At 43.9% G+C, this 9,283-nt stretch overlaps 1 long non-coding RNA gene across 1 annotated transcript; it reads right to left on the bottom strand.

Moving 5' to 3' along the window:
• Positions 1 to 4,253: 4,253 nt before the first annotated feature.
• On the bottom strand, positions 4,254 to 8,463 carry LOC109368374. Its single transcript, XR_002116363.2, has 3 exons — positions 8,375 to 8,463; positions 4,723 to 4,832; positions 4,254 to 4,652 (listed from the first exon to the last, which is right to left on the bottom strand). It is a non-coding gene; the product is annotated as an uncharacterized LOC109368374 (long non-coding RNA).
• Positions 8,464 to 9,283: the final 820 nt, after the last annotated feature.

The raw sequence follows: 9,283 nt of genomic DNA, 5'->3' as shown, positions 1-9,283 counted from the left end.
AGGCTGCATGCATATGGGGAAATCAGTGACTGTGTTTGCTGATTAAAACTGCTGCTACTAATGGACACCAAACACACAAATGCAAAGAAAGCAGGCAACTCCATGTAGACTCTGGGGCTAGGTTTACATAGGTGGGAACCTGATCCAGTGGGGTTTTTTGCTACCTTGCTCGCCAAGGACCTGGGGCATTTATTTCTATTTTCAGCCTGTGGGATGAGGGGGACTTCCAGAAATAGTCCCCAAGTCCGGATTCTCTGTACAGTTTCTCTAGTGCTACCAGCGTCTGGAATTCAAACTGCGGGGCTCAGCGGGCAGCCCTGCTGCCAAGCACATTTCACCACCCTGTAGGGCTGACAAACACTGGGGTTCTTGTAGAAAATGCTTTCCCTTCCCATAGCACATGGGTTACCAGAAAGATCCGGGGCTGTCAGCAGATGATCGCTAGAGCAGCAGGCGGTCTCATTTTTTCTTTGAGAGGTCAAATTCCTTCTTTGAGCGGTCTGGTTTCTTCTTTGAGTTTTCCTGAGCTCTGGAAGGGTTATAAAATGCTTCACCTACCTAAATAAATATATATTTTCTATTGGTTACTTATTCTTAACTTGGTGGAAGAAATATAAGTTTGCGCTTCTACAGCACCTTTCACACGGGGATATCAGAAGAGCCTTATAAACCTTCACTAATTAAGCCATTAAACTGCACAACACCCCGCTGAGTATGTAAGGATTTATAGGGATGTATACAGTAAGAAGATTAAGTTTTACTCAGTTGTTGGGTTGTTGTTTTTTTCAGAGAAAGGAAGAAATAAATCCACAAATTATTTCCCTCCATAAATGGCTTCAGCAGATTATAATCCAAATTAATGTCAGCAAATCAGAGACAGGTTGATGGAAGGTGGCAAACCTCAGTGATGATCTCCTCTTGAAAACAGTCACTACCCAGTGGCAATTAGAAATGCTTGTTCTTTGAAGAACAGTGATGCCCACCACAATGGCATCTTCCCCATATCCATCACATTAAGCACATACATATTGGAATAACATATGCACTCAGAAACTGATGCTGCATATATCATAGAATCATAGAATCACAGCATCATTTGAGTTGGAAAGGCCCTTTAAAGGACATCTAGTGCAAACCTCCTGCAATGAATAGGGACACCCGCAGCTCCACCAGGTGCTCAGAGCCCCATCCAGCCTGATGTTGGGTGTCTCCAGGGATGGGACATCCACCACCTCTCTGGGCAACCTGTGCCAGTGCCTCATCACCCTGATGGTAAAAATCTTTTTCCTTACATCCAGTCTAAATCTCCTCTCTTTTAGTTTGAAATCATTTCCCCTTCTCCTATCACAACAGACACTGCTAGAGAGTCAGTCCCCTTCTTTATTATAGCTCTCTGCTTTAGAAATTCCCACATAAATTGCATCTGACAGCTTGGAAGAGAGGAGAGGGGTGGATAGGGTGGCTCATGAAACCAAAAGTTGCCTCCCAATCTCCAGCTGTGGGAGGATGCCGCAGGTCTCAGGAGGGGATGAGTCCCACACGTGTCAAAGGATGCCACCAGACAGCAGTGGCAGGTCTCAGCAGCCACCACCACATCAGCAGATCTGCCTCAACAGCTCGCTACAAGGTTTTGGGTTCTCAGCCACTTTGGTATCACATCGAGGCACGAAAGCTGTTGGTATCTCGTCTGCCTGTCATCTGCTCTGAATCGGGGTGTCAGGGCTGATGGCCGGGAAACTTTGGAAAGTTTTTCAGCTGGCAGATAAACAGCAGCAAGCATTCTCAGGACAACACATTCTGGAGCCCCAATCTTATCAGGGCACTTAGGAAACAGTCTGTATACATGCTTCAGGCCAGACAGCCAGAGCACACAAGGCAGCTACAGAGGCCATGTTGACGGCTGCAGTTTTTGCTTGCTTCTTTCTTTATTTTGTTGCCATCCTGATATAACCATGTCCATGAGGCTGGCAGGAGAGTGCTGATTAAAGCCAGCTATGCAGAGACCTAATGGGGTTGGGTGCCTTGACGGCTAGCCATGATTTATTGTGGGAATGGTGGGAGAGAAAAGCATCTCAGATTGTCCATTCAGGTTTAAGGAGGGAAAGGGACAATCCTGGGTGCTGCACATAGCTAAGAGGGAGAACTGCCCAGCAACTGGGGACAGAAGCTCTCTGCACTGCTGGTGTGTCCTGCATAGTCCAGTGTAGGGCCATGTGTCCATGCCAGTACCAACGTGTCCATTGGGCTCCTTTTATTGTTTTATTATTGTATCATTTTATCTTTTATTATTTGGCTCAGTGTTGGCAAAACAAGCTCAAATCTGCCTGCAGTGAGTATTGTGAACTCAGCCTCAATTCCCTCTTAGCATGCAACAAGTAGTTGTGTCATCTGTAAAATCTCATCCCACTGCTGCGACTCTGAGAGCTCAAAAACACAAGAAGCAGAACCCAGCTCGTATTTTAAAAATATTTCAACAAGAACAAGTCTCTTCTCGTGGCTTTTGTTTGGGTAAGTTCAGGAAGGTATAATTAAAATATGTGCACTGCAATTTGGAACTGGAAAATGAATGTGTTTCACACCTACGTGCATGGTGCTACCTAAAACACCTCCTCCTCCTTTCTGTCTCTGCCTGGAGACTTCCCTGCTGCTCATTTCCTGCCAACATATCTCTGTGATCTTCTTCTATCAAAACAAGCTCCCCCGCTAAATTCATTATAGGCAGAGGGATGTGATGGATATGCACCCACACAGCTCGATGAGCTTCTTCTACACTGAAGTAAGAGGTGGTCTACAGATGAACTGCAAAATTTAGTAGGAGGGAGGGTAGGTTGTGGCTGACCCTTGACTCCTCTTTTCTGCCCTTTTTTTTGCAATTTGAACAGGGCATTGACATGGCCAGGTCTGTGTAACCATGCCCCCACCTCCTCTTCCCTGCTGCTTTGGGATGGAGATGTGGCCAAGATCAGAATGAGCATCAGACTGGTAAGGAGCATGAGGGGTCCTATGCAGCTCACCAGAAAATAGCCTTAGACATTCAAAAAGCCAATGATGCAATCATTGCAGTCAATGCTTACTTTTTTAGGCAAGTAGTAAGGACAGTTTGTAAGGGGAAAGGCTACCTCATCCCATTGCTCCTCACACCTTATTCCTGCATTGTTTCCCCTAAAGGCAAATATCATTTTTGCTGTATGTTTGTAACTTCCGAGCTACAAAAGCTTTCCCTTGTCCTTTTTCATTATTGTAGGTAATGAGTGTTTGCCATGCTCTTTTTGTGGCAATAATGTGAGGTGAGATTGGGCCAGCTGCAGGAAGAAAGCTGAAACTCGATTCACAACTCACCGTAACTAAAAGATTGCATTTTAAGGTGATGTTTGTACTGTTCTATTCTGAGTTGGATGTAGGCATGACAGCACTTCCTTCAGCTAGACTAGATGGCCTTTAAGGGTCCCTTCCAACTCAAATAATTCTGTGATTCTATGATTAAAGGAGCTGCTAGGGATGCAACTTTTAATTGGAATACTGAGCATATAACCCTATTGAATTATTGGCAGCTCTTGATTTAGCTGTGATTTCCATATGTTTTTTTCTTTCCTTCATTACTTATATTAAGATACTCTATTTTTTTCCAAAAAATCCCTTCTGGTCTTTTCAAGTTAAGACAGATTCTGCCTCAATCTGCTACTCAGTCCACCAGGACAGATACAGGTAGAAAAAGACATGACATAACTTCTTCCTGCACTTGCCTGTTCTCTCCACAACATACCTATATGAGCCTAACCTGTAAGCCTGAAGCATAAATCAGTCTCATTCCGATTTATTTTTAACTTTTCTGTCTTCTACTTCATACTTCTCTCTTCATCATCTACCTTCTCTCCTTCCCTTTCTGTTAGTTGTTTGCAGAAATCCTTGTGTATCCAAAGTCACAAAGGCTTGGTCTTGCTTCGACCAGATCTACTTTTTTTGGCCTTCTCTGCCCAGTGGTGACAGGGCTATGGGATATTGTTTTCAGATCTTAGGTGGCTAAAGAGTTCATGGTCATTGGCAGCTGAATGGGCCCTGAACATCCTATTCTGGTGAGGTATGTCGGACTGGGTGATATTGAAGGGCAACCTGATCTAGTGCCTGATGTAGGGGTTGGCAACTCTGCCCAGGGCAGAGGGATTGGAACTAGGTAGTCTTCAAGGGCCCTTCCAACCCAAGCCATTCTGTGATTCTGTGATAATCAACAGGGGGTATAGTTCTGTAGTGGGCTCTTCACAACATTTTTTATTATTTAATTTGGATCTTCAGCACACCAAGGGCCTTGCATCAGTATCATAGAACTGAGCACTGACATAAAGGCTTTTTATAAGGTGATTTGACATCTTTGTTCCAACTTTCCAGTATTATCCAGCATGGGAATGCACTTAAGATAAACATCTGTCTGAGGCTTATCTGTGGGAAGATTATCTTCACAGACAACAAGGGAAGGATACAGGGATTTAAAACTTTCCTTCTGTTAAAAATTAGTTTAAACTTTACATAATCCAAAAAAAGCAGCACAACAAACTTAATGCAACATTCAACGAAGTCATTTAAGAATTTTCTTCCTGGGGTATGAGCTGCCCTTTTCCCGAATAGTCACATGCCAGCGGCTCCTGTCAGAGGCACTCCTGAAAATGGCAGATAGACGTTTTTAGGCTTTTGTAGGAGCAGGTTTTCTCAAGGCCTGATTATACTTACCCTTATAAGACCCCTGGAAGGATGCAATCATTCCTACTTTACTGGTTGGAAACCAAGATTTAGAAGGGTAAATCTTGAATTTTGAAGCCATTCCAGAGCAGTTCAGCTGGCTGGGAAGATAACAAAATGCAGGTATGAGTCCAAGCATGTAGTGCATGAGTGCAGACCCTAAAGTCTTTGGACTTGACTTATAGTCCTTAGGGTGGCCATACGGCGAATCATCTCATGTGAAAGACACAGTACATATGTCAGTCACACGCACCTGTAACTGCTCCAAGAGCACAAGAGCATGGACAGAGCCAGGATGAGACTCTTCAGCCAAGGGACCTCAGCTGAACTATCACTCCAGGCTGTCTTTAAGTTAATGGAGAGAAATAGGTACCTCTACAGGGTGATTTGTCTTCTCCTAATATGACTGTCAAGGGGAATTGCTCTCTGAAATTGCCTGCTTCTATGGACTTTCACTGAGTTAAGAGTTGCTATTCTGGACTGACACACTCAGTTTTAGGTGAGATACCCAGAGCCATGAACTGATCTGATTCAGGGGTTCTAACCCCTGAAGGAACCTTCCCTTGGATTAGTCAGAGCACGTTGATCTTCTTTATTAAAGCAGGTGATAAACTTTGAGTACTCTGAAACCTCACCACTACGGTTAAATTGAATTAAACTCTACAGTGGAGAAACCCAGCAGGTCCATAGATGGGCTACCTGCCTTTTAGAGGCTGTGCTCAGAAAACTGGACATCGTTGCCAGGCCTGGTAGCTGAGTTATAGAGAAAACTTCCCTATTAAAAATATTTTGGATCTGCATTTGCAAGAATCTCAGTCTTGGATAAGTCGCAGAAAAAGAACAGACCACACTGCAATGACACTATCCACTGCCAAAAGAGAAGTGGACATCCTCAGAGGGAATAACATTCACTCAGCCTTAAAGACATTAAGATAAATAAACACAACATATGCCTAAATTGTTTAATCCCATTAAAGTTTAGATTCTCTGTTATTTCATTTTCCCCATCACGATGAGCATGTTGCACTTTCTGGTGGGAGATACGATGAGGGAGCAAAAATCTCTAGCTTAAAAATCCCAGTGCAAACTTGCACTGTAGAATTAAATGGGCAGTGCAGGACAGGGGCACATCCCCAGGACTAGAGGGTGAGGATTAAAATATCTGCCAGCCCACATGGGAAAGTCCACATTGATGGACAAGCTCCCCTGACAGTCATTTTCTAGAAATGCTCCATCAAAGTGACAACAAGAGGCTCTGTGCCCCAATCATCTTGACAGCCAGCAGGAACTTGTATTGTTAATCAAGGTTTAAACCACTGTTCCCATAATTGAGGATTCCGCAAGAGGCAGTTTTCATTTCTTGTGATGCTGTCTGAATTCTGGACACCCTGTTCTATATTCAAGCATCTAAATAATGCTCTGGAGACAGGAGATGGAAGAACCCAAGATGTTACGGCCAGTAATGGTTGCACCAGTGGAGGCTCAGGGTGGATATCAGGAAAAATTTATTAGAAAGAATAATGATGCAGTGGCACAGCTGTCCAGGGTGGTGATGGAGTCCCTGGAGGTGTTCAAGAAATGTGAAGATGTTGCACTGAGGATGTGGTCAGTGGGCACAGTGGGGATGGGTTGACATTTGGACTTGGTGATCTTAGTGGCCTTTTCCAACCTTAGTGATTCTGTGATTCTATGATTCTGGTTTTCTATTATCAAAAGCTGTTGCACTGCTCCAAGATATCATCTCCTTTGAACACACATTATTGTCCAGTAACCTTATTCTACAGTCATTCCTTTCTGCACTATCACCTCTCATTCCAGGAAAGTTGCTTTATTTTTTTAATAGAAAAATACACAACTGAAATGAGCCTGCAGAAATGTTCTCTCTCAGAACATTTCCAGTCCAAATACCAGAAAATGCATCCAGTGGCCCTGAAAGTCCTTCATCTCTTTTATGTGGTATAGCCAGTAGGTGTCCAGATGGAGACCCTGAATTCAGCCTTGTATGCACGCAATAAAGTTTTGCACCCCGAGTGGCCAACAGCCTCCTTCCTTCCTGCTAGGCAGGATGCCTGTCCTAACCCCAGAACCATTAATTCTTCAAAATACAACAAATATGGGTCAACAGCTTTTGGAGAGGTAAGACCACAGAGCAATCCTGCACTGACACTGAAATAACTCTGGTGCATGAAAAGTTAGAGCAGCTGTGGCTGTTTCTACATACACAAGTAATGCGGCTTGCTTGCTGCCAGAGAGCCTTAATCCTCTTTGAACTCCTGACTACATATCGGATGGTTGCTCCATGCAGTAATATCTGTGTATTACTGTCCATTCACTGTAAGTATTTTATAAAGTGATACAAAGTCGGGAAATGTATTCTCAGGAGGCGCAGACGCAAAGGTTACCGAATGCAAATCAGATATTTGTGTTGGCATTGGTATCTGGCATGTTTGTAAAACCAGGAGCACGGTATCAAGTGTTAAAATGGGAAAAATTCCCTCCACATCCTGTGAAAATGCTGGCAGCACAAGGGCAGCGAGTGCCTGCGGGTGTGGTAATTCAGTATGGCTGCTGCTTGCTAAACAAAGTAATCCTTGTGGCCGCCAAATAAAGGGATAAAACCGCTTCAGCAGGAAAATGGAGTCTCTTAATCAGGGAAGAAGAAATAGAAGCCACTAGGCTGTGTGAGAAGCATGGGTGAAGGAGCTCTGTTAGAGCTTGCTACTTATTTACCTATTCTGCAATAGTTTTGTATTACTTAAAGCCCTGCCTTTGGGAGTCTAGTGATTAAAATATGATCATAAATGCTGAAAAAAATGAGAAAAAAATGGAAGATGAATGGTTTTTCCCTAATATCAGAAAAATATGAAGGGTACAAAGGAATGAGACAGCTCAGGAGAAGGTCAGCCCCTGTCCTCATGTGCTATGCAGCTGTGGTGGCACCACTGGGCCTCACCTGAAGGCAGGTGTGATCCCAGCAGCAATAAAAGTGATGATTTTCTACATCTTTAAAATCCATTTCTGAGATCTGCAATCCATGCTAGGTCAACAAACGAAATAAATTCAGATAGCAGGGATATCCATTCAACTTTACCTAAAATAAACATCAAGGAATCACAGAATCAGTAAAGTTGGAAAAGACCTGTAAGACCACATAGTCCAACTCCAGCCCACCCCACCATGCCCACTGACCACGTCCCTCAGTGCCACATCCACACAGTTCTGGAACACCTCCAGGGATGGTGACCCCACCATCTCCCTGGGCCACTGCATCATCACTGAGAAGAAATTGTTTGTAATATCCAGCCTGAAAGGAGATGCAATAAAGGAGTAAAAGCCAGAAATACTGAAAGTGTAACTCATTAACATAATTATTCACCAGGAGAGGTGTCCTGCTGATGTCCTTGCAGACTGACTCACGCATGGAGAAGAAGAAATTTCTTTTACTTTACAGAACAGATCCTGAAAGATGAAAAGGTGCTAGAAGTGTCAGGACCAAGGTAACTCAAGGCTGCCTTGGGTAGTGATACAGCTTGAGATGCTTGCATTTGTGAAACAGGCAAGAAGGTTATTATTCTCATAAGAACAAGTGTCAGGAAAAAGCATTTATGGATGATGTAACAAGGAGGAGGGACAGAGGACTCACCTTAAAGCTATAGGCACAGGCTTTCTGATAGGAGGTAAGTGAAAAAGATACACTGTGAGCTGCTGTAGCTTGATGTATATCTGTGCCAGAATGCAAATTGACTTTACACAACACCTTATCTGAAACAGATTTCCCAGTATTGTTAGATTTTTTTTTTTCTTTTCCCAAATAGTGAAAAAAAACATAGTGACCTTCTTAAATTGCATTTAGTCATTTGTGGTTAAATGGGAATATGCTCCAGCTCCTCTTACAGGCTAATGTTGCAATTAAGGCATGTGTTGCAGGATAACTCCCCCCAGCCATCCCTAATCGGCCGGGCTGGAGGGGCAGGGCAAAGCTGTCAGCATGGTGTGCAGCTGCACAACCCAGTTCCCTGGCTGCCAGCCAGGGCTGGTAATGGACATTTATTTGGTAGGTGTTTCTCTGACAGACCCCAGAGAAACTTCCTGGAGCGCTAGCGGCAGTGGAGCAGCACAACTTCGGATAGCTATTGCCAGCCCCCTCAACTCAAGTGACCCTTGCTTGAAGGTATTAACACTTGTCCTCTTCCCCAGCCCATCACCAAATGCACCGCTGCTGTCCTTGGCACAGGGGACTGCCTGAACATGGCGGTCTGAATTGATGTGGCTTTGTTATGGACACAACTCCGTGTAGTGTCATTGTGACTCACCAATTAGAGGGTTTTTTTCTCCATGGGATGGAGGTCAAAGGAAGGATCTGGGGTGGATCTGACTTTTCCTAGCACTGTGGATTCATTGCTTTAATAGGTTCAGTGCCAAAGCCTGCTTCTGCCACAGTTACAACTTTGGTATAAAAGGACTAAAAATTGTCCTTGCATCCCTCAGAAGTTCAAGGATCAGACATCAACAGCTGTGCTCTCAAGGTATCACAGAGCTCTCTGTTACACAT

This window comes from Meleagris gallopavo, chromosome 6, assembly GCF_000146605.3.
Source record: "Meleagris gallopavo isolate NT-WF06-2002-E0010 breed Aviagen turkey brand Nicholas breeding stock chromosome 6, Turkey_5.1, whole genome shotgun sequence".
Taxonomy (NCBI): Eukaryota; Metazoa; Chordata; class Aves; order Galliformes; family Phasianidae; genus Meleagris; species Meleagris gallopavo.
The sequence above is the reverse complement of the archived record's forward strand: the minus strand, read 5'-3'. Positions and strand labels throughout refer to the sequence as shown.